Raw genomic sequence first — 25,584 nt, forward strand, 5'->3', positions numbered from 1 at the left:
CCTTGGCCTCCCAAAGTGCTGGGATTACAGGTGTGAGCCACCATGCCTGGCCAGGGTAGGGCTATTTTTAAGATAAGACACCAAACTTTGTTAAAAAAAAAAAAAAAAAAAAAAAAAGCCACCGATGGGCAGATGGCTGGAATGCTGATAGTTTGACTCTTCTTTGCTCATGTGCTTTACTGGTCAGAGAGCAAAATTAATGAATAATCATTAAACACTCAAAATGATGTCCAGATGCTGCAACCAAAATGAAGAAATACTTCCCAGATCTGAATGTATCTGTTGAGTGGATGTGAAATTATTGCAAAGGTAATACATGTTCTTTGGAAGTGTTTTAAGCAGCATATAATACAAAAGTTAAATCTCTTCCCAACACCCCCGCTCTCCTGAGATAACCATTCTTAATAGTTTCAAATGTTCCATTCATGCTTTTCTTTCATGCATATACAGATACTCACATACACAAACACACATACACACAGACATGAAAACCAGATGTCAGATGAGGAAATGTGTCCTTTGGGATTCAAATAAAATTGGCTGGGGCCTCTTCCCACATGTGGTGGGAAATCCATGTTCCTTCTAGCCAGTATGGGAGTTTTGTGAGAAAGGGAGATAGACACCTTTTTTCTTCTGCTTCTATATTTCAGGTTTTGTCTAATTAGTTCAGGGAATAACTGCTTTGTTATCTTGAATATTGTAATATTTCTCTTAATCCTCAGGTGCAAAAGTTTGACTTAATTACTCTTTAATTTATGGACCACTATTATAAGTGGTCTATGCTGGGTCCCCTCTCTGTCTGTCTTCCTATCTAGCTATCAATCAATCTATACAACCATTCACTTACTTAATCTGTCTACCTGTCTACCCAGTTTTTTCCTGTCTACCCATTTGTCCAACCATCCGCCCATTCCTTTTTCCTCAATAAGAAGTTTATCTTATTCTCCTTCCCTGTTAGTTAAATCTTTCTGTTTTCCCTAATCTGCATCCTCTAGTTTATATGTGTTATCATAAAATGTGTAATTTTGCATTGCAAGTGCATTTTTAATTTACACAAATGTTATTTTGTTAAATATCTCACAGCTCTTTCCCCTTGGTTCCCACTCAACCTTGTCACTGAAACAGCACTCAGATTAGCAGATTTGCTAGTTAGCAGACAACTGAGGAATTGCATATCCTGTTGCTTAGCTCTCTCTCTCCTTCCAAAGACTTTAACATTTACTATTTTGAGGTCTCTCCCCACTGAGTTCCCAACAAAAGTTCTTTACCCTCTCCTGCACTTGTACTCACATGTACAGCATGGTTTATAGTGTATATTCCAAGTCTCATTCATGCTCTACTCAACAATGGCCTACACAGACCCCTTTTTGACATTGGTGAGAAGTAGTGGTAAGTGTCTGGAAGGCTCCCTACCCACTTGCTGTCTGTCCCAATCTCTGCGAGTGGAAGGGACACTGTCTGAATAACCAAGGCAATCCTAAGCAAAAAGAACAAAGTTGGAGACATCATGTTACCTGACTTCAAACTGTACTACAGGGCTACAGTAAATAAAACATGGCACTGATACAAAAACAGACACATAGATCAATGGAACAGGGTAGAGAGCCCAGAAATAAAGCCACACACCCATGACTAACTGATCTTTAACAAAGCTGACAAAAACAAACAATGGGGAAAAGACTTCCTATTCAATAAATGGTGCTGGGATAGCTGGTCATATGCAGAAGATTGAAGCTGGACCCCTTCCTTACACCATATACAAAAATCAACTTAAGGAGATTAAAGATTAAAATGTGAAATCCAAAACATAAAAACCCTCAAAGACAAACTAGGTAATAACATTCTGGACATAGAAACAAGCAAAGATTTCACGGTGAAAATATCAAAAGCAATCACAACAAAGGCAAAAATGAACAAATGGGGTCTAATTAAACACAACAGCTTCTACACAGCAAAAGAAACTATTAACAGAGTAAACGGACAACCTAATGAATGAGAGAAAATATTTGCAAGCTATGCATCCCACAAAGGTCTAATATCCAGTACCTATTAGGAACTTAAACAAATTTACAAGAAAAAAACAGCCCTATAAAAAAGTGGGTAAAGGACATGAACAGATACTTTTCAGAAGAAGACATACATGCGGCCAACATGTCTATGAAAAAAGCTCAATATCACTGATCATTAGAGAAATACAAATCAAAACCACAATAAGGTTCCGTCTCACACCACTCAGAATGGCTGTTGTTAAAAAGTCAAAAAATAACAGATGCTGGTAAGGTTGCAGAGAAAAGGGAACACAAATACACCGTTGGTAGGAGTGTAAATTAGTTCAACCATTGTGAAAAGCAGTGTGGCGATTCCTCAAAGAATTAAAACAGAACTGCCAGCAATCCCATTACCAGGTATATACCCAGAGAAATAGAAATCATTCTACCATAAAAACACATGCATGTGGATGCTCATGGCAGCACTACTCACAATAGCAAAGACATGGAATCAACTGAATTGCCCATCAATGACAGATTGGATAAACAAAATGTGGTATATACACATCATGGAATACTATGCAGTCATAAAAAAGAATAAGATTATGTCTTTTGTGGGTATAGGGATGGAGAAGGAGGCCATTATCTTCAGCAAACTAACACAGGAGGAGAAAACTAAATACTGCATGTTCTCACTTATAAGTGGGAGGTAAATGATGAGAATGCATGGGCACAAAGAGGAGAACAACAGACAGTGGGGCCTACTGGAGGATGGAGGGTTGGAGGAAGAAGAGGAGCAGAAAATATAACTATTGGGTATGAGGCTTGGTACCTGGGTGATGAAATAATCTGTCCAACAAACCCCTGTGATGTGAGTTTACCTACATAACAAACCTGCACACCCACACCTGAACCTAAAATAAAAGTTTAAAAAAAATGAAATTTATTTCCCTACAAATGTGGATGTTGTTGCTTTTACTAAAAGGAATGAGTGGCTATAGACAAGTTTTCACATTAAATAACAATGTCTCTCTCTGTTCCATCTACATATAGGCATATACCTTTTTCACAAAAAGGAAATCATATAGTCCATGTGCATTCGGTTTCTGAAAATATATAGAATTACAAAAACAAAAACAAACAAACAAACAAAACCCCTTCAAACCTAGTAGGGCGTACTGATGGGAAGTAAGGAGCAGTTAAGTGCTGACAGTATTCTCACAGATGAAGACCGTATCAATCAATTACCAATAGTGCATTCTTAGATGAAATGAAGAAGTAATCAGCAGACACCTGTGCAAATATATTTATGATGCTGTTACCGTGGATATTTGTTATTGAGGCTATTCAACATCTAAACACCATGTATTTTGGGGAAATCTTAAGACAGGTTGCAGGTAGGACTCCACCTTGCACCCAGGCACCAAATAGATGCAGCCAATCAGGTGGCTTCACTTGGAACTTTGCATTGTGTGTCGTCTGGCTGCAACAACAAAAGATCACTGCAGCAATGCCAAGCCAAGCATGGTGGTGCCCACTGTCCCCAGCCCTATGCAAGCACACATCTCCTGTTGAGATGCTGGTCATGGTAAACTTCTCCTGGTTTCTGCCTGAGTCTGGTTTTGTAGACCTTTATGGGATATCAGGGCTGCCTGATAGCCTTTCATTTTGCCAGAGTGGGTTTCTACTGTTTCTAATGTGCGTTTCTGAGCACAAGTCTTGGAAATTGAATTAAAAGAGCAAAAGGCATCTGATTAGCCAGGAGATAAAATAATGAGAAGAGAATAAAATCATGAGTTTAAAGTCTCTAAAATCGAGATTCTGGTGCCCAGACCATGGGCAATCATTTGGTGAACGTCAGGACTTAACATAAGGAGGTAAAGAGGATACTGTAATTAGAAAGTGACAACAGCAAGACACATCCCAGTCAGAACAAAGAGGCTTTCTGAGAGCGTCAGAGCAGATGGTGTGACAAGCATATGCCTCCAGGGAGGTCAGAGCTCAGCAGAGAGCTTGGGCTGTAAACAGAGAATAGAGTCCTTAAATGCAAGGTAGACATCCCCGTGGCACCAAATGGAGGGCATGGATGATTCAACTCTCACGTCAACCTCTGAACACTCCAGATCCAGAGATAAACATCCAGATAGAGACTGTAGGGATTGGAAATAGTGCCCACCAGACATTTGCTGGAGCCTCGGAGACAATGTCAGGGAACTGCAGCTCTGCTTGAATTCTGACCAAGGAGTCCATTAAACAGGTTTATAAAACTTAGAGAAAGAACAAAATGAAAAGTTATTGACCCATATACTCAACCTCACCTTTTTGTTTTCTTTTACCTTATTTTTTCTTAGGATGTAGTTCTAGAAGCCATGCCTTTTTGCAGAGTTTACCTATCTGTAGATGGCTTCACAGTGAAAATATTTCTTACAATTGTTGGAAGCATTTAGCTAGCTCTTGACTATTTTTGTGCTATTTAGAAAAGAAAAGGAATCACTGGACTCTCTGATACTGTCAAGGGGTCAAGTATTAGAAGACTGGTAGAGGTGAGTGAGTTCTCAAAGGAAACTAAGCAGGACCAGCCAGCAGAACTGGAGGAAAATGAGGACGTGTGTGGAAGTCCTGAGAAAAGTGTACTCAGAGGAACGTGAGCCACCATCTAGAATGGTGCTGAAAGGCCGGCCCCTGGGAGGCTTTGCACAGGGCTGCTGAGTTTAGTGGCTGACAGTCATTGGTGTTTTGGGTCTGCAGCCACTTGGCTAGAATGGTGCAGATGGATACAGGTTCTAGGACCTTAAGGAGTGAATGGAAGGACTTTTGGAAGCAAGGTAGATCAGCTGATGTGTTCTCCTCCACTACTGCACACAAGGATTTTGGATCAGGAGAAGAAAATGCTCATAGTAAATGCACAGCCACACTTAAAAGCAAGAAGGGGCAGTGTCAGATACCCCAAATTTCGAGGGCTCCAAGCTAAGATGACACTCTACAGCCGATGCTAGGGCAGTATGGACAAAGTGGCTTGAGCACTGTGCTTGAGTTTTCATGCCCATACAGGGCAGGAGACAGGACTGTGGATGCATTCCAGTTAGGGAGACAGGAGGAAAATACCCGCAAGAAGCAGGGCCCCGTGAATGGCTGTTCTGTAAAAAGGGGTCCAGAAAGACTCAGCTTCCTACAGAGAGAGCAAGGAAAACTGTTCTCCAGTGGAAGAAAAACCGCCCCCCTGGGAAATCACCTCAAATCCTGAGCCTAGAAATTAACAGAATAATGGGTCTGGGTCCAGCGAATCCTCTTAGATCCTGAAGCAAATAACAACCTGTGCCAGGAAAGCTTCCGAGTTGGGGGTTTTGGGACTCAGAGATGCAGCCACAGCCACTGACCATGAACTCACAATAAAAAATATGAAATACATAAAGAAATTCACCACCGAGGATGGATCAGTACATGTGATGAATGGTTAAGAAATAAAAAATCCCAGGACAATCTATTAAAGATGACCCAAAATGGCATATTTAAAAATGTTACAGAGTAAAGGAAGACATACAAACCACAAAGGAAAAGCTGGTAGTTTAAAAAAGAAGTCGAATAATAAACCTGCTGACATTGAAAAATACAGTCATTTCAAGGGAAACTCAATGAGAGGATTAAGCTGTAGAGTAGAAAAAAAAAAACGGGAGCAAAGATTTGAGGAAATCATTTGAAGGCAGCACAGAGAGATGGAGAAGTGGAGTCAATGGGAGTGTCAGAGTCTAAGAGAAGCGAAGACTTGAACAAGGACAATCACACGCACATGTACTGTATCCGATAAAGGCATGAAGGGAAGCACAAATGAGGAGGCGGAAAGGGGAAGGGCAGATCCCATTCGTCCCACAGCAGTCAGGAGAAGGATGAGCTGAAGAGGGAAGTTAGGAACCCACAAACCAGACAGTAGGATTAAATGGGATCAGTGTCCATAAACATGGATCAAATTCGCTTTTAAAGGAGTCTCATGATGATTTCGACATTCAAACACAGCACGAGAAAAGAAATATACGGGCCAATCTCACTTTCAACAATTTTACGGGAAGTTTTCTCAAACACAAAGAGAACAGACCATCCCTGTCTTCTGAACTGTTCCAGAAACCAAAGTGGGAACATGCTCCAACTCATTTTATAAGTTAGGTCACTGAAATCAGATGATACAAAAGAAATTATCTCACTTATGAACGTGAAAACAAACACTCCAAGTGACGTATTAGTAAACCAAATCCAGCAATGTGTTTAAAAGATTTTTTAAAGTATAACGGACATGTATAGCAAGAATACAAGGACAGCAAAACATGACAAAATTATTGATATAATTCACTAAATTATCAGAAGAAAAGAGAGGATCATATGGTCAACTCAATATATATCTAAAATACATTTAGTAAACCATATCACCAGGAATACAAGAAAATTTCCTTAACCTGGTGAAGGCTTTAGGAGATCACAAGAAACCCCACATTAAATGGTGAGGCTAAGGAAATATTCTCTTTAATTCTGCCACACGTCAGAGACAAAAAGCAATTCTCCTAGTGTATCAGTTTCTGTTTATCATATTACCGGAAGTTCCACACATTGAAATAGCAAAAGAAAAATTAAATAAGAGGGAAAAAATTGAAAAAGAAGAAACCAAATTGTCATTATTGGAAGAGGAAATAATCATTGACATATGAAATTAAAAGATTCTATGTACTATTATTCTTAAAAGATAAATTCAGCAAGCTCTGGGATAGCAGATCAACATTCAAAAAGCAACAGCATTCCTGCACACCAGAAAAGAACATCACAAAATATAACATGACAACAAAGCTCAAAAGCTTCAGGGAATAAGAAAAAATACAGGCTGTTTAGAGACAAAATCATAAAACTGCATTGGAGGATATAAAACATGCCTTAAATAAATGGAGAGAGGAAGAGAAAACCAGAGAAGGAGAAAGACTATATTCACGGATAGGAAGACTCAAATTCTCTCCCAGATTAGTGTGTAAATTTAATGCTCAAGCAATACAACTTTTTTTTTTTTTTTTTTTGAGACAGAGTCTTACTCTGTCACCCAGGCTGGAGTGCAGTGGCATGATCTGGGCTCACTGCAACCTCTGCCTCCTGGGTTTAAGGGATTCTGAGTAGCTGTGACTACAGGTGCCCGCCACCATGCCCAGCTAATATTTGTATTTTTAGTAGAGAGGGGGTTTCACCATATTGGCCAGGCTGGCCTTGAACTCCTGACCTTGTGACCCACCCGCCTCGGCCTCCCAAAGTGCTGGGATTACAGGCATGAGTCACCACGCCCAGCACAATACAACTCTTAACAGGGTTAAGAAGAGACTATAAAAAAAATTGTAACTTTAGGGTAAAAGAATATTTCTTAAAGAAAACACACACTGAGAATAAGAAAGATAAATTTGACTAACTAGAAATTGAGAATTTCTTCACAACAAAGAAATGCCAAAGTTAAGTCACTGTTTAAGGGATTCTACATAAAACATTTATGATCTGATCAAAGATTAGTGTTTGGATTCTATAAAGAAATCCTGTAACACAGATGGTATGGATGGATGGATGGATGGATAGATAGATAGATAGATAGATAGATAGATAGATAGATAGATAAAAAAAGATATGGGCCAGGCATGGTGGCTCACACCTGTAATCCCACCACTTTGGGAGGCCGATGCGGGGGGATAATGTGGTCAGGAGTTCGAAACCAGCCTGGCCAACATAGTGAAACCCGTCTCTACTAAAATTACAAAAATTAGGCGTGGTTGGTGGCACGCACCTGTAGTCCCAGCTACTCAGGAGGCTGAGGCAGGAGACTCGCTTGAGCTCAGGAGGCAGAGGTTGCAGTGAGCCAAGATTGTGCCACTGTACTCCAGCTTGGGTGACAGCATGAGATTTGTCTTAAAAAAAAAAAAAAAGATATACTGAAAGATAAACGCCCTAATAGAAAAACAGACAAAAAGTATGAGTAGTCAGTTGAGAGCAGAATGTACCAACATGGTTAACAAACTTTTGAAAAGACGTGCAGCCTCACAAGTTGTCAAGGTGAGATCTACTTCTCATCTTTCCAGATGGCCAAATTTTAACATAAGGCACTAAAAAATAGAACTAGCAAGCAAAACTAGTTTTGCAAAGGTTTTCGACTAGCTCTCAAACATCATTAGACCCACAAATACTGTACATGGCCTTCGTGTACCTGCTGCTGAAACCGTTGAATAGGACACCCTGGATCTACCACTGCTCCCGTTTTTACCCTTTCCCTGACATGCCCTGAAGCCCCACAACTACTGGCCAAGGTTCTCAAATCTAAGCTTTTAAAAAAATATCATGCCCTGTTGGGGGCAGGTACTAACTCATTCCATTCTGTGACAACCACCCTTCTCCAGATGAGGACAGATGACCTTCCAGGAGGCATGGTCACATGGGGAAGGGCTCTCCAGTAACTTCATCCAAAGGAGTGTCTAGAGTGGGAGCTTCAGACCCTAGCCCAACCATGAAGTAGATCTTTGGAAGACAGGGGATTCTTTGGGAAAACCTCTTAAATTGTATACCTAAACTGAGGGCTGTCATGGAGCCTGGCCTCTCTCCTCTGGCAAATGCTATCCATGTCACAGAGCTACAGAAGGTCCAGGCTTCACCAGCCTCCTATCCCAGCTCCCCCCAATTTGCTATTAGTAAGGGATTCCTGGGTGTTCTGCCCACTTTCCTTCTTAAAGCTCCCATTACAGAGGGAGAAGACGTTTTTGGCTTTTCAATCTAACTTTGCTTCTTTCTTGCTCTTGCCCTGCCAGACGCTCCCATCCCTCTGGACACATTAGGCCTCTCCTCCAGATCCTAACCTTTTGGGAAAGGTCTTTCATCATTTGGACACACTGAGGAGGCTCCAGAGGGAAAGAGTGTGCAGCATTTGGATGCTGTGGTGAAGCTGCTGGGTAGAAGTCGGATCTGCTGTTTCCTAATTCCTCTTGATGATTTCTCATGTGATGCTGGCTGGATATTCATTGCTTATTTGTTCCAAGTTTCTGTACTAAACTATATAGGTCAGTTCTCAATTAAAATTAGCCCTTATGTGGCACGTCTTTTTCCAGTTTCCATAGAACCTAGCGATGGGCCACCACAGCGGTGTGGGAAAACGCTGGGGGTGTCTGTGATTAGAGCCTCCATCGGGAGCCTCACCCAGGAGCCCATGTCCTTTCCTCCAAATCTCTCTTCACTTAACAAATGACTCTAACTGAGTCCCCATTTTGGTTGTTTACGAAACAGTCTGATAGATGAAAATATGTAATGAAGGAACCAAGAATCATCCATAATTGGAAATAATCAAAGGAAAACATTTGAAGTCGTTTGGAGCATTTTTCTTTCTCTGTGGGAACTGTCCTGCCGGCGTGTGAGAACTGCACTTCCCGTTTCTCTTTACGAGCCTGCAGTGCTCCTCTGCAGCCCTGGGCTCCCCACACCACAGCCCCTCCACATCACAGCTATTGGCTAAACCTCTGGGCCTCACTGCTGGCCTTGGCCCGTGGTGGCACCCTTCAAAACTTCGGATCTAGGCCCCACCAAGGCTTGCCCCAGGGCCTCCCGCCAGCCTCAGCAACCCACGCCAGCCTTTCCCTGGTCAGTATGGAGCTCTGTATTTTGTCTCCCAAAGGGGAAGTCAGGTCTCTCCATCTCCTTCCCGCCCACACTCAGGGAACTTTGCCAAGGCCCCACAGAAGTGGTCTGGAGGATCTTGAGGGCTTGCGGATAATCAGGATTGGGCCCAAACACCTGGACTCTGATCTCAAGAGGTGTTCTCTGGCCACTGCAAAGGAGTGTGGGGGGCCAGGCCTGGCCACTTGTATCTGCTTCCTGTTCCAGCCATCCTTGCCTTTCCCCACCCCGATCTTGGCCGTGCCTGCTGAGTGCATGCAGGCAGCATTCTCCTCCCGACGTGCTCCCTCAGGACTCCCCAACACCTTGTAATGTAAGGCCTCTGTGACTTTCTTACACAGGTCAGGTCATCAAGAAACACCTGAGAATTTAGAATGAGGCTTTGTTAAATTTGGGCTTTTCTGGACAGGCACAGTGGCTCATGCCTATAATCCCAGTACTTTGGGAAGCCAAGGCAGAATTACTTGAGCCCAGGAGTTTGAGACCAGCCTGAGCAATATGGCGAGACCCTGTCTCTACAAAAACTACAAAAATTAGCTGGGCATGGTGGTGCATACCTATAGTCCTAGCTACTTGGGAGGCTGAGGCAGGAGGATTGCTTGTGCCTGGAGGTCGAGGCTGCAATGAGCTGTGATGGTATCATTGCACTCCAGCCTGGGCAACAGAGTGAGATTCTGTCTCAAAAACTAAACTAAACTAAACTAAACTAGGCTTTTCTCAAAAAAAAACCCAAAAGCTGTGAAGAGGGGCACCTTGAGAGAATTCCAGTCCTATTATCTAGCATTTTCTCTTTCAAAAATAATTTTAAAAAATAGGCAGCCGTCTTGTACTCAAAAAGCCCTGGGGGCCTGGCCTCGCTTCCTGCTCCCAGCTGCAAGCCCTACTCTGTTCTCACTTATCTCTCTGCTCTTGCATTAGCGAGAAGTGTCTTCATCGCCTTTTCCAAGTTGGCCACATACTTCTGTGTGCCCAGTTTCCACCAACTGGGCGAGTCTTATGACTAAAGCCCAGTGATGTCCAGAGTGGAGGCAGGAAGCCCTTCAGGGTGGCCCCACAGAAAAATAATTTGTAATTTCCTCTGGAGTCTTTCAAAGGGACAACCCCAGAATCCCGTCCGCTTTCTTGCTGATGAACACGATATATGTCTGGTCTGATTCATCCACACTGAGGATGTCAGAGCCTCTGAGAGGATGCTACAGCCATACCCAGTTTGGGGCTCACTCAGGAGCCCTTTGCGAGGGTAGACCTTGACAATCTAAAAGGAAGAGGTTAGGCATAAAATGTCATTGAGAGTTGACCTGAGCCAAAGTGAGGACAGCTGCCCAGGAAACTCAATCGCAAGTGACCTTGGATATGAACTTTGCTAGGACTTTGTCACAAGCAGGTTTTTAAAGGCAAAAAGTGGGGGGCAGGGGCAGGAAATGGCCTGATACCAAGTCTTTGTCTGAAGTTATCATTGGCTTACAGAAATCACATCCATGAGTGACTGGCTATCCACTGCTCAGCCACGGGTGTGGGTTATAGTGTCTGGTGCAGCACTATTAGGTTAATTTACAGCCACCTGTGGCAGCAGCAAGCCGTTTCAAGCGGGAAGACACAGCTCGAAGTGGGGAGTAGGACATGATTGCTGTCTCATCTTAATGTCTCTCTGGGTCTGATAATTTAAGAGGACTCTTACTCCGCAGATGAAAGTTCTTTTCTTTTCTCATTCACTTCCCAAGGTTAATTGTAGGAATGCTGTGAGGATTATTTATTCTCCCAATCCTCAATTACAATTTTATTATCTTCAGTTAGACTTTCCAAAAGTCTAGATTTCTAGATTTAAGAGTCATCTTTCTATCCATGTTTACTTACATGGATGATATTATAAATGCTGTTTTGAATACAAAAGATACTACGTACATGCTATGTCCATTGGGGTGCATGTTTAATAATAAATGTTTAATAACCTGCTCTCCAGGAAAAATGGAGAACAAAACCCACCTGATGTTTAGTGTTTGCCAAATTCCATGGTGTAAATACTTCCACTGCAGCTGATTTTAAGCTGCCAACGTGGATTGTTGACACAAGTCGGGAAGAGACACACCGCATCGCACCGTTACATAGTATTTCACTGTCCAGATTCAATACATAAATAATAGACAGGGATGTGTCCTGAGAAATGCATTTTAGGTAATTCCATCATTGTGTGAACACTAGAGTGTACTTACACAAACCTGTGTGGTGTAGCCCAGGGTCTGCAACCCTCAGGCTGGCACCAGTCCTTTGGTCTGTTAAAAACTGGGCCACACAGCAGGAGGTGGGCAGGGGGTGAGGGGGCATTACCTCCTGATCTCCACCACCGGTCAGGTCAGTGGCAGCATTAGATTCTCAGAGGAGCATGAACCCTCTGTGAACTCTGCATGCAAGGGACCTATGTTGTGTGCTCCTTATGACAATCTAATGCCTGATGATCTGAGCTGGAACAGTTGAGTGGGTGCCTGGCCACTCTGCTGCATTCAGGGGTGACAGCACTTGCATCTCTGTGGGAAACCATTTCACAAAACCATTCCCCCGCACCCACCCTGGGCCTTAGAAAAATCATTTTTCACAAGACTGGTCCTTGGTGCCAAAAAGTGGTGTAGTCTCCAACATACCCGGGCGATAAAGTGTAGTCTGCAGAGTCCTACAGCATGTTACTGTACGGATACTACAGGCAACTGTAGCTCAACGCTAAGTGTGCGTGTATCTGAACATATCTAAACATAGAAAGAGTACTATAAAAATATGGTAGAAAAGTTAAAAAATGGTATACACTTGCCATGAATGGAGCTTGCAGGACTGGACACTGCCCTGGGTGGGCCAGTGAGTGACTGGTTAGTGCCTGGGGCATGACCGTGCACTACTGCAGACTTTAACCACTGCACATTTGGGTGAAATAAATTTTAAAATACAGTAATTGTGCTACAATGTTACAGTGGCTCTGATGTCACTAGGTAATAGAAATGTTTCAGCTCTACTATAATCTACAAAACCACCTCCGTAAATGCGGTCGGTCACTCTGTGGCACATGACTGGGAATTCTGCCAAGTCAAGCAAGAAACAGCCTGTGGAAAAGCAGAGCATGGTGTGAGAGTGTGTTTATGCCAAGGCAGCTGGGTGCTCTCTGCCACAGGTGCAGGCAGCCTCGGAGGATTAGAGGAGGGAGGAACGTCAGAATCCAGGACTGCGGATGCTCGCGTCACCAGCCCTCTGTTCGGATCCTGGCCCTGCGGCTCAGTCACTGAGTGGTCACGGCCCACTCGTATCCTTCTGATCCTCAGTCTCTTTACCTGTAAAGTGGGGATAGTGAGTGTGCCCATCGCCGAGGGCTGTTGTAGGACCGGAGGTGACAAGGTATGCAAAGTATAGGCACAGGCCTGTCAGTGGGTCATGAGGGAGGTGGCATCCTTCCCTCTCTAAGAAGGGCACGGAGTCCGGAGTCCGAGGAAGCTACGGAGCCTGTTTGAGCTTGGAGAAATCCTGAGCTCAGTGGGCACTTAGCCCCTCTGCTGCATTCAGGGGTGACTGCACTAGCATCTCTGTGGCCTTCGCCACTGGAAGAAGCTGGGACGTATGCTGCAGATGGCCGTTTGGGAACTGTGCTGGGTGAGCGGGGTTTGCCATGCCTCATGTGACCCTGCTTAAAAGCGTGGACTCCGAGGGTAGAGCCCTGGAAGCCGATGGATGAGTGGCTGGCCAGAGCTTCGACCTTGCTTCCTTCATGTGTGAAATGGGTCTGCCAGGCGCCCTCTTCTTGGGGCTGTGCTGAGGCCCAGGAGTTCCTCCATGTCCCTGACTTGCAGGGACCTCGTCCCGGAGCTGTGCTCAATCAGCCTTCTTCAGTGTTACCAGCAGCAGGAAAGCTGTCATCTCACTGCAGGCACAGGGAGCCCTTGGCCACAGTCTGAGGAACGTCCTGGGGGAAGAGAGGACTGGAGAAACTGAACGTCCAGTGAGAAACTGTTCCCTGGACAGAAATGTGAAAAACAGCTCTGGCAGCACAGGCTGTGACTCACCGGCGTGTGCCCCCACACTGCAGCTGGGCCAGCGCAGGGCTGGCCTGATTCATGTTTTCCGTGGTTATCCGGGGAAATGGAAACCGTCTGGACGCAGCGCCCACTTGCACGCTGGCACTCACACTGCGCTGATCAGCTTGGCAGTGCGGAAGGGCCTCCTCCCCTACCTGCAGCCACAGAGCCTGGAGTGGGGAGGTGGCTGTCTTCACACCCCAGACCCACTGGCCCAGGGCATGCTTCCCCAAAGGAAGCAAAACTAACACCTGGTTCCCTGTCTGTGGGCAGGGACAGGGGACACATTTAGGTCTTTGTTTTTGGTTCCCTTGGGCAGCTCCCTCTGCACATACCAGACTGCATGCGCTTGATGATTGATGGACAGCATCCCCTCGATGAGCCATGCTTTGGTCCATGTGGTAAGGATGGTCAGGAGTCTGCTCTAATGACATTCGAATTTAATGAAAGGGGGAGGGAGGGGGCATTACAGTGCTGTGCTTGTGAAGTCACAAAGTGTCTTTTATCTTTGGAAAATTGTTCTCTGGGACATGCAGCTGGTTGCTAAAGTTTTCATTTTTCTGTGTATACAGTTGTACACAGAACTTTCAAGTTAAGTTCCAGTTAAGCCCTAACCTACATGAGAAAAAAATAAAATGTGTGTCCATGGGCTAAATAAGTTGCTTAGTGAAACCTGAAGCCACGTCAGAGGTGCTTTTCTTGTTAGCTTCTGGGGCCATATTACCTGGGCTTGTGTTCTGACCCCCTGGGCCAGCTGTGTGGCCTTAGGGAATTTCTTTGCTTCTCTGGGCCTCAGTTTCCTTCATGGCAAAATGGGGAGGATAATGATGCCTCCTGAAGTTGCTGGAAAGACTGAATGAGACAGTCCTCAGAAAGTTCTCCACAGGAGCTGTCCCAGGGTAAAGGCAGAGGCAACGCTACCTGCCCGCTGCAAACCCACTGCCGCTGAGTCCTGGGGGGACTTGCTCGCCTGTGCTGGCTGTGAGGCAGCCTGTGTGCTACCCCCTCCAACAGCTACACAGTGAGTTTGATTTTTGAATTGCATTGCTAATTCCTGAGGGGAAACACAAAGACTAAGCAATAAGGCAGGTGTGTGAAGCTCCCATCGCCATAAGAAACTTCCAGCACGGCCCCTGTCTTTGTGCATGGCCTCAACTCTTCATGTCATACTTCCTGGCTCCACTGTTGGCCTCTGGTCAACCCCAGGATAGAGCTCCTCACACCTCCTCCCTCTTCTGACTTCCTCAGGCCGGCCCCCTCCCGAGGAGGGAGATCCTCCTGTTCACTTGCCACTTCCTCATGACCTTGAGCAGACAGCCCCTCTTGCTAGGATCCCAGTGTCTGGATTTATGGAGATACTGTGATCTAAGGCAGGGTCCCTGTCTCTCAAAAGGCAGATGAAGACTCTGATGCGCATGTCAAGGGGCTGGAGCAGAGGGTGGGTCTGCCAGTTCCATTGCCTGGGGCACCTGTGTGGAGAACAGAACCCAGGGACACATGTTTGGCAGCTAGTGGGGGGAGGACGGAGCTGAGGAACTGAGGTGGAGAGGCACGATGTGAGCGGATGTAGGGCGGAGCCAGGACCTGGGGCCAGGTGAAGCTGGGGAGACCCAGAGTTCCTGAGAAAGTGGTCAACACCATGCACAGCAGAGAAGTCGCCATAATAAATTGCAACAAAAATGTGGAATTTGCAATTAGGAGGCCATGAAGAAAAGGAGCTTCCGTGTGTGGAATTGTGGGCCGAAAGTCAGAGTCCATAAATGGCAGAAGCAGAGGCAAAGGTGCCCTGCTCCTTCTAGAGATCTGGTGGCAGAGGGAAGGAAGAAAAGAGACAGCAATTTTGCAGGTGCAGTGGCAAGTGCCTGTAATCCAAACTATTTGGGAGGCTGAGGCTGAAGGATCACTTGAGCCCAAGTGTTTGAGTCCAGCCTGGACAACATAGTGAGACCCCATCTCTTTAAGGTAGTAATTCTGAGTCCAGGGTCCAGGGTTTTCTTTGTTTGTTTTGGGTGGTGGGAGACTGAGCATTTTGGAAATTTGGTGGAAAGAACCAGGTGAGAAAGGGGCTAACTGACCCAGTGGGGACCAGGTCCAATCCTTTACCTAAGCACGGCTTATAATTAAGTGCAGCTGCTCTGAGGACTAGCAAACCCCTCTTCAGCAAAGAACTTTCGTGTCAGAAGGGGATTTGCCACTGCAAGGGAAAAGGAAATCAGGCCAATATAGGCTTTCCGCGAGGGGAGCCTTCATGCGGAGGCTCTGGCCCTTTAAAGTTTGAAATACACGTCCCCCTATCCTCAGTACCTTTTTCTAGCTGCCACAACGGGCCAGCCCCAGCCACCTCCCTGTGTTTCAATGATGCCATCGTGTGGAAGGCAAAGGGAACAGCAAATATAAGACCCCTTTCATTCAAGGGAATTCATTCCCTCCTGAATACTGCACTCACCACCTTGCCTCACATTTGTATGTCTCCAAAGAACTTTCACATTTTTTTTTCATTTGATCATTACAATAACCCTGGGCAATCATATCACTATTTCTGTTTTACAGTCTAGGAAACAAACTCAGAGAGGTTAATTGACTTGCCGAAGGTGACACAGCAGATGAGGCATGGTCAATTGCTTCACTCCAGGTTCTCTTCTGTCTTCCCTGTGTCACTCTAGGCAACGTGATTCAACAGACACTCTACAGCCATGTTTTTCCAACTTTCCCCCAACCCTTAGCTCTGGAACTCTGTAGACACACGTGCTTGGGTATGTAGACCTATTGATGAGTACCTGAAATAAATTTCATACCAAATGTGGTGCCTCTGAGCCTCTGATTGTTCCATTATTCTATTCTATCAATTAAAAAAACATGCTGTGTATGTCCATTAAATTGTTTTCATGACCCACTAGCAGTCAAGACCCATGGTTTGAAAGGCTGAGTAATGTCCCCCCACCAATGATATCTACATCCTAATCTCTGAATCTGAATGTCACCTTACATGCAAGAGAGACTTTGCAGATGTGATTAAGTGAAGGCTCCTAAAATGAAGAGATTGTCCTAGATGATCTAAATGGGCCCAGTGTCATTATGGGGTCCTTATAAAGAGGGAAGCCAGAGAGTCAGAGTTAGAAGAGAAATGAGACCACTGGAGCAGACACGGGAGCGATGTACTTTGAAGATGAAGAAGAGGCCACAAGCCAAGGAACACAGGTGGTCTCAAGAAGCTGGAGAAGGCAAGAAAATGAATCCTCCCTAGAGCCCCAGGAAGAAATCAATTCTGTGGACACCTGGACGTCAGCCCAGTCAAACTATTACCGGAAAGGGGTCCAGATCCAGACCCCCAAGAGGGTTCTTGGATCTCACCCAAGAAAGAATTCAGGGCGACTCCACAGAAGGAAAGGAAATGAATAAAATGAAAGCAAAGGAATAAAAGAGTGTTTACTCCCCAGACAGAGCAGGGCACCCCTGAAAGCAACAGGAGGAGGGTGCCCACCTTAGGTACAGGGCTTGTTTATATGTAAGACAACAAAGCCAAGGAAATCATGGGGCGATGTGCTCTACTACAAGGCTTGTGACAAAAGATTGTTCATCTTTGTGTAACTACTGTCTACAAGAATCTATATTAATATCTTTAAAGTAAACTTATTCTTTTTTTTTTTTCTTGAGACAAAGTCTTGCTCTGTCACTCAGGCTGGAGTGCAGTGGTACGATCTTGGCTCACTGCAACCTCTGCCTCCTGGGTTCCAGTGAGTCTCCTGCCTCAGCCTCCCGAGTAGCTGGAATTACCAGCACCTGCCATTGCACCAGGTTAATTTTTGTATTTTTCGTAGACATGGTTTCACCATCTTGGCCAGGCTGGTCTCAAACTCCTGACCTCGTGATCCACTCACCTCAGCCCCTAGCCATAAAGTAAACTTATTCTTTTTTGTTTGTATAAAGTGGTTTATTTAAAGAGAGAGAAACAGGAGAAAGAGAGAGAAAGAAACAGCTAACTGTCACACTGAGTGAGAGAATCCAGAAAGATGGAATCTAGGAGAGGAAAGCAGCTTAAGAATGCTTTTGTACCTAAGTTATCAGGCCACTGAGACAGTTTCTGGGTCTGTTAATTCCTGGGTCTGCTGTGTAAACATTATTAACTTGTTCCCTTAACCACAAACACCCTGTGGCTAAGATGCCTGACTTCTTAGGAGTGCAGCAGAGTGGATCTCAGCCTCATTTCACCCAACCCCTATTCAAGATGGAGTCGTTCTGGTCCAATGCCTCTGACGAAACTGTTTTTGGACTTTGGGCCTGAAGAACAAGTGATTCGATCTGTATCATTTTTGGCCACCAAGTTTGTGGTAATTTGTTGCAGCAGTCCCAGGAATCTAATATGGATGCTGTCTGAGCATGACAATTAGAGGCGTCACCCTGGCACCCTGAGGGACATATGGCCTGCAGACCTGGGGTGTCTGTGGCCTTCACATTGCTTTAAAGTCTTTGTTGAATTATCAGCCACCATTTAAAAACCATGATGTTTCATGTGTAGATCAGAATTTCTGGCTTGTCCTTCTCTACCCAAGGCCCATGTTTCCACATGGCAGCATCTGGCTTTGACAGACCAGAACCTCCTTCTAAACCCTCTTCTCTTCCAGCTCCCTTCAAAAATTAGTTTGAATTCTGGGCAATATTGTACATGCACAGAACCGAAAGAGGTCGGGAAATTCTACAGGGCTTGAATGAAAACTAAGTATCCAATCACCCAAATCTTTGGACACTTCTAATTCTTGCATTTCCAGATAACATGCTCACTTTGGTATCTCCTGGGTAACAACACTAGACATCGTCTTCCCACCGAGTGTCTGGAATGAAAGACAAGGGTTTAGCTCTCTGAGTCCCACTCAACTCCATTTCTTTCTCATCTTCCCAGTGTGATTCAGTCGCAAGATTTGGACTTCAGAAAGTCTTTCCAGGGTAGTTAGAAAGGATGGCATGGAGGCACACCGAGGTCAGGCCCAAAGTCTCAGAGTCTGTGGGTGTTGGGGAGTCTCGGGCCCTGGGGCTGGGGATGAATTCACAAGGCCACGCTGCATCTGACTGAGAAAAGGGATGGACAGGGAGAAGGTAGAGAAAAATTGGGCAGACATTTAAGGTAGGACAAATGAGGAGGAGCCAGTGAAGGGAATATTTTCAGGAGGGTGAGCTATGGAAAGGTTGGGTGGGCAGGCTGTGAGCAGAGAACTGTGGAGATTCGAAGGATCTGTGAGCCTGGGGAGATGGTTCTTAGGAGGGGGAATCCCCTGGCAGCCTAGAGGTTGCTGGCACAAAATACGAGCAATCTTGGTGTTCCCAAGTCAATCATGTAGGGTCCTGAAATGAGCCACAGCCAGGGGTGAGGGTGGGGTGGAAAGAAAAAAGAGAAGAGCTAGTGATTCCAGCCTGGGAGCCCTTTCAGTTCTGGAGAATCCCTGGGAGTCCAGCCAGGTCTCCCAGCTCTTCCTTGAAAGAAGGCGTCCACCCACTGTGGAGGGTAACGGTTGCAGCCTCCCTGCCCCGCTCCGGCTGCCCTGCTCCTAAGCCCAGACTCTCCCTAGCACTGAGCTGGAGAACTCAGGAACAGCCACTCTCCCTGGGAGCTGCTGCTGCATGGCTTTTGTGCCCTGAGAGTAGGTTAAGTACCTGGAACAAAACATGTGGTCTGAAGTTCACAGCAATAAGCTTTCTGGACAACTGTCTGCCTGTCGCTGTAATTAAAGATGCAAGAGTCATTGGCTACGTGCCCAAACTGGAACTGAGGACAGAAGAGCAAGGCAAACCCTGTAGAACCCAAGAGTGTCTAATTGCATTGCCTACCCCCACCCCCACGTTGAGTGTCAGTGGAAGAGAGGTGATTATGGAAGGTGAGACAGGGAGATGAGAATGGGCCTTACACCACAAGGTTGGCCAGACACAGGGTCAGTTCCTGGTGGTGCCGCTCAGTAAGTCTGTGGCCTCCTGCAAATACCTTCTTCTCTCCTGGACTCAGCCTACTCATGTATAAAATGAGAGTAATAAGCACTGCCTACCAGGCAGTTGTGAAAATAAAGGAAAAATACTGTGCTCTTCAACAAGGGTTCTCTAGGTTGCAAGCTAACTCAGGAACTGGGGGCATCTCCCCAATATCCACGGATACAGTCCAAGCTGGGTGCCTGGAGCGTGGATCTGGAGTTACCTGTCCATTTGACCATCTCCTTCTCAGGCCACATGGTCATGGCCTCTCTTCCCCAGCCTCTCTTCCACTCTCCTCTTTTTCCCTTGTACCTCCCTCTCCCTGGTTTTCTCAAGATCATACGTACGTGGCCTGGGCCTCCAGGCCTGGACTCACAGCCCTTTCCTGAGGCTCCCATGACCCACTCTCATCCCCCAGGCTTCTCTAATTCACATCTTAAGGGAAGCACTGGTTGTCCAGCTCAGGCCTAGGAGCCGGGATGGACAGGGTTCAGGTCACTGCCCTGTGGCTGGGTGGGCTGCCCTTGCCCAGTGTCCACCCCATGTCCAGTCATTTGTGGGAGCCCTACTGGGGTCTGTAGCCCTGGGAGGAGGGTCTATGGACAAGTGGGGCATCCCTGGCAGGGGCCACATACAGGTTGGATGGTGACCACGGCCCTGGGACATGGATATGTGAAACTGTTACTTGTCTTCCTCCCAGCTGCTCACAGGACTCCCAAGATGAGAGAAGGATTTCCTTTCCAATTGGCTCAGCTTTCCTGGGAAGGTTTTCAGTCTGTCCCCTGCGTTTCCTATCCCTAACACACATTTCCTAAATACATTTTCTAAAGTTCCTATTAGAGAACTAGTTTAGGAAATACAGGCCACACAGTGGCGGTGGAGAAAATGTTTGCTCTGAAATTATGAAGTGTTCTAGAAACAATACCAAATAAAACCAAATGGAAGCACCTTCCTGCAGAGACCCGCATTCGCAGCCCGCCTGAATGGGCTCTCAGGAGAAGGTAAGCGCTGCCTTGACGGGGTTATTCTTGGGGTGGGGGGTATTTCTCTCACTGTCTCCCACTCCTATAGTGAGCAGCTGGGTAGGCATGTGTGTGTACGGGCACACACGCACACTCACGCCCGTACACACACAAACATGGCCCTCTTGGGGTTGCCAGCAAAGGGTGGGGCCCGGCACCCAGCCCCACTGCTCACTGCAGAAGCCATGCTGTGGCTCATTCTGGTTCAGGCATTCTAACCCACTGTTCCCAGACACCTCAGAGTCTTACCCACGCCAGCCACACACTCTTTGTCAAGAATTTCCACACCCACCTCAGCAAACACTCAAGCAAATCTGTCTACTTTCCAGTGCTCTCATAAATCAACTTGTTCTTTCAAAACAGTGAGGACAAGGAGAGGAGCTAAATGCATGTATTTATGCTCAGAGGAGTGAAACTTGCTGCCTTCTTGCTCTTGAACTCTGTTTGTTTAAGTCAGACTTGCCCAGAAGTCAATGTCAGCTACTAATGAGCATTCTTTCCCATTTCTTTTTTATTTTTTTATTGCATTTTAGGTTTTGGGGTACATGTGAAGAACATGCAAGATTGTTGCATAGGTATACACGTGGCAGTGTGATTTGCTGCCTTCCTCCCCCTCACCTATATCTGGCATTTCTCCCCATGCCATTCCCCCCCAACACCACACTCCCCCCTGTCCCTCCCCTCTTTCCACTCAACAGACCCCAGTGTGTAGTGCCTCCCTCCCTGTGTCCATGTGTTCTCATTGTTCAACACCCACCTCTGAGTTAGAACATGCGGTGTTTGATTTTCTGCTCCTGTGTCAGTTTGCTGAGAATGATGGCTTCCAAGTTCATCCATGTCCCTACAAAGGACACGAACTCATCATTTTTGATGGCTGTGTAATATTCCATGGTGTATATGTGCCACATTTTCCCTGTCCAGTCTATCGTCGATGGGCTGGTTGGTTCCAGGTCTTTGCTATTGTAAACTATGCTGCAATGAACGTTCGTGTGCATGTGTCCTTATAGTAGAACGATTTATAATCCTTTGGGTATATACCCAGTAATGGGATTGCTGGGTCAAATGGAATTTCTATTTCTAGGTCCTTGAGGAATCGCCACACTGTCTTCCACAATGGTTGAACTAATTTACACTCCCACCAACAGTGTAAAAGTGTTCCTATTTCTCCACATCCTCTCCAGCATCTGTTGTCTCCAGATTTTTTAATGATCGCCATTCTAACTGGCGTGAGATGGTATCTCAATGTAGTTTTGATTTGCATTTCTCTGATGACCAGTGATGATGAGCATTTTTTCATATGTTTGTTGGCCTCATGTATGTCTTCTTTTGTAAAGTGTCTGCTCATATCCTTCTCCCACTTTTGAATGGGCTTGTTTTTTTCTTGTAAATCTGTTTTAGTTCTTTGTAAATTCTGGATATCAGCCTTTTGTCAAATGGGTGAACTGCAAAAATTTTTTCCCATTCTGTTGGTTGCCGATTCACTCTAATGACTGTTTCTTTTGCTGTGCAGAGCTGTGGAGTTTGATTAGGTCCCATTTGTCTATTTTGGCTTTTGTTGCCAATGCTTTTGGTGTTTTGGTCATGAAGTCCTTGCCTACGCCTATGTCCTGAATGGTTTTGCCTAGATTTTCTTCTAGGGTTTTTATGGTGTTAGGTCTTATGTTTAAGTCTTTAATCCATCTGGAGTTAATTTTAGTGTAAGGTGTCAGGAAGGGGTCCAGTTTCTGTGTTCTTTCCCATTTCTTTTACCTCGTCAGACCCTGGCGGCCTGGTAATAAGCTACAATGCTTCTATCTGAGTCTCCCCATACAGTCTGAGAAGGCTCTTCTGCTCCTACAGAGTCACGGTAGGCTGGCGACCAGCTCATGGAAGTCAGTGTGGAGGATGGAGAACACACGGAAGCAGCTCAAGAAAGATGAAACCTGCAGAGCCCCTTCCTCCACAAGTCAGCGAACTCAACCAGTTATTCCATTTGTATTTATTCTGGAGCTTTCCTACAAGGCCAGCTACCATAAAATAGCCATTCAGCTTAGCTGATAAACAAATAATAATATTAACAGAAATGTGAAAAGTGGCCTCAACAGGAGCCAGGGCACAGACTTACAGGTGCTGCTGTCAGGGAAGTGAGCTCTGCACTCTGACCCTGTGACTCTGCTCAATGTCAAACCCTCCGAAAGGATGATGTGATTGGACCCTGGGTGTGGCAGGAAGTGCAGGTAGCCCAAAGGGACAGTCCCTCCAGAAGCACATAGAAGGGGAGAGTTCTCCAAAGGAGTAGTAGGGAGCTGTTAACAAAAAGGGTATGGGTTGCAGGAAGAGCAAGATGATCTCCTGTGTGTATGTGACGGGCGGTGGGGTGCATGCTGGCTGGCCTGGCTGAGCCCACCTGCTTGTACAAAGGAACCTCTGATCAGGATGATTGAGACCTTGCTTCACTATACATAGGGTTAAGGTAATGGCTGGTAGAGCTGGGCTGCTCCACGAACTGGGACACTCCATGCCCCTCACATACCTCACGGCAGAACTACAGAACTACACTGCGGCGGCATCCCGGTGCCTTCCTCAGCCCAACAAGGTGACAGTAAAGGATACTTTTAGAAGATTTGAACTACACAAGTAAAGAGAATGGGAGAAGAGACGGCAGGAATAAAATTTGGAAGCTGGAAAGCAAGAGAACTGATGTGCTGAAGCTGCTGAGGGATGGCAGAAGAAGTGGTGGTAGTGGCCAAATTTGATTATGTGGCTCAACAAGAACAAGAATTGGTGCAGTGATGGGTGGTGGCGTGGTAGCTACAATGGACAAGTTGGATGGTTCCCTTCAAACTATGTAACTGAAAAGGTACAGTCCTTTGGGTGACCATGTGGGTTCTCTTTCAGAGAAATTAGCAGCAGTCATCAATAACCTAAATACTGGGCAAGTGTTGCATGTGGTACAGGCTCTTTACCCATTCAGCTCATCTAACGATGAAGAACTTAATTTTGAGAAAGGAGATATAATGGATGTTATTGAAAAACCCGAAAATGACCCAGAGTGGTGGAAATGCAGGAAGATCAATGGTATGGTTGGTCTAGTACCAAAAAACTATGTTACCATTATGCAGAATAATCCATTAACCTCAGGTTTGGAACCATCACCTCCACAGTGTGATTACATTAGGCCTTCACTCACTGGAAAGTTTGCTGGCAATCCTTGGTGTTATGGCAAAGTCACCAGGCATCAAGCAGAAATGGCATTAAATGAAAGAGGACATGAAGGGGATTTCCTCATTCATGATAGTGAATCTTCGCCAAATGATTTCTCAGTATCACTAAAAGCACAAGGGAAAAACAAGCATTTTAAAGTCTAACCAAAAGAAACTGTCTACTGCATTGGGCAGCACAAATTCAGCACCATGGAGGAACTTGTAGAACATTATGAGAAGGCGCCAATTTTTACAAGTGAACAAGGAGAAAAATTTTATCTTGTCAAGCATTTATGATACTGCTGACCAGAACTGACTGCTGCATAGCTGTAATTTAACGTGTAATTGAAGGCTGAGAAAATGTTGGGTCCAGTTGTGCTCGATTGGAAATTGCTGTTTCTAACTCTACACGAGAATGACTATAATAATATTTTTATTATAACTCAGCCCATACATATATACTATGTATGCAGTGCATCTGCATAAAACACTTCCTTATCCCTGGTCTTCTGTTTTATTGTTTTCTTCTTTGCTGTTTTTGCTTTGCTTCTAATATTACTGTTTTGTATTTTGAAAAAAAAATCAAATAATGCAGATCAGAATCTTTATATGGAAGAAATCCTTTATTGCCTTTCCTTTATTTCCTTGTGAAGGCACCCTGTTAGTTCTGTTATGGTCTCTCTTTATATAAAATTATTATATCTATATATGACATATACTAAAATAAATTTCTTGGAGAGTGTTAATCTTTTCTGTGACTAAATAGCAATAATAAAAAATAAATAATAATAAAATAATTAATTATTTCCAGGTGTTTTATTTGTCACAGGCCATTGTAACCAAATATATTGTGTCTGCCATGATTTTTTAAAATTCATTCATTGTCTTTAGTCATACAGCAAGACACATGAGACATAGGTTAGAAAACATGTACAATTTAAATTTACAACTGTTAGAAACAAAAATCACTAAATTCTTCATTTTTTTTTCCAGTGCTTCTCCCTCATCTGGTTATTCAAGAAAACAAAACAGTCTCTGAGATAATTAGGTTTTCTTTCTTTCCTTCCTTCCTTCCTTCTTTTTTTTTTTGAGACAGTCAACAGTCTTGTTCTGTTGCAAGGCTGGAGTGCAGTGGCACCATCTTTGCTCACTGAATCCCGGGTTCAAGAGATTCTCCTGCCTCAGCTTCCTGAGTAGCTGGGATTACTGGTGTGTGCCACCACACCCAGCTAATTTTTGTATTTTTAGTAGAGATAGGGTTTCACCATGTTGGCCAGAATGCTCTTGATATCCTGACCTCATGATCTGCCCCTCAGGCTCCCAAAGGTGCTGGGACTACAGGCTGAGCCACCACGCCCGGCCTAGCTTTTCAAACTGTAAATAGATGCTCTAGTGTTATTTTTTTTTTCTTTATCCCTCTTGTATTATTTTACCAAAGCATCTTGTATTAGGACATGTTATATTTATGCCGGTGTGAAATAAGTTACGGCCAAGTTTTGCAAAAATAGGAAGCAGTGAGATACGTGGTTTTTTTCTCCTCACTAAATATCAGTAATTGTCAGGAATAGTATTACCTATTTTCATTTCCTCTTCAGCTTTGAGTTTTGTTGATCTGGACACTAAAACTGAAGTATACCTGAGGAAAAAACAAAATGTGCTCATGTTTAGGGAAAATTACATTATTAAAAAAATTTTTTAACAAGTAGGAATTTGAGTGTAT

The 25,584-nt window shown here is 44.9% G+C and overlaps 1 pseudogene; it reads left to right on the plus strand.

Moving 5' to 3' along the window:
- Positions 1–23,259: 23,259 nt before the first annotated feature.
- Positions 23,260–24,615, plus strand: LOC116551599 (annotated as a pseudogene).
- Positions 24,616–25,584: the final 969 nt, after the last annotated feature.

The sequence above is a fragment of the Sapajus apella genome, unplaced genomic scaffold (genome assembly GCF_009761245.1).
Source record: "Sapajus apella isolate SASKATOON/1434 unplaced genomic scaffold, GSC_monkey_1.0 scaffold10, whole genome shotgun sequence".
In the NCBI taxonomy this organism is placed as follows: domain Eukaryota; kingdom Metazoa; phylum Chordata; class Mammalia; order Primates; family Cebidae; genus Sapajus; species Sapajus apella.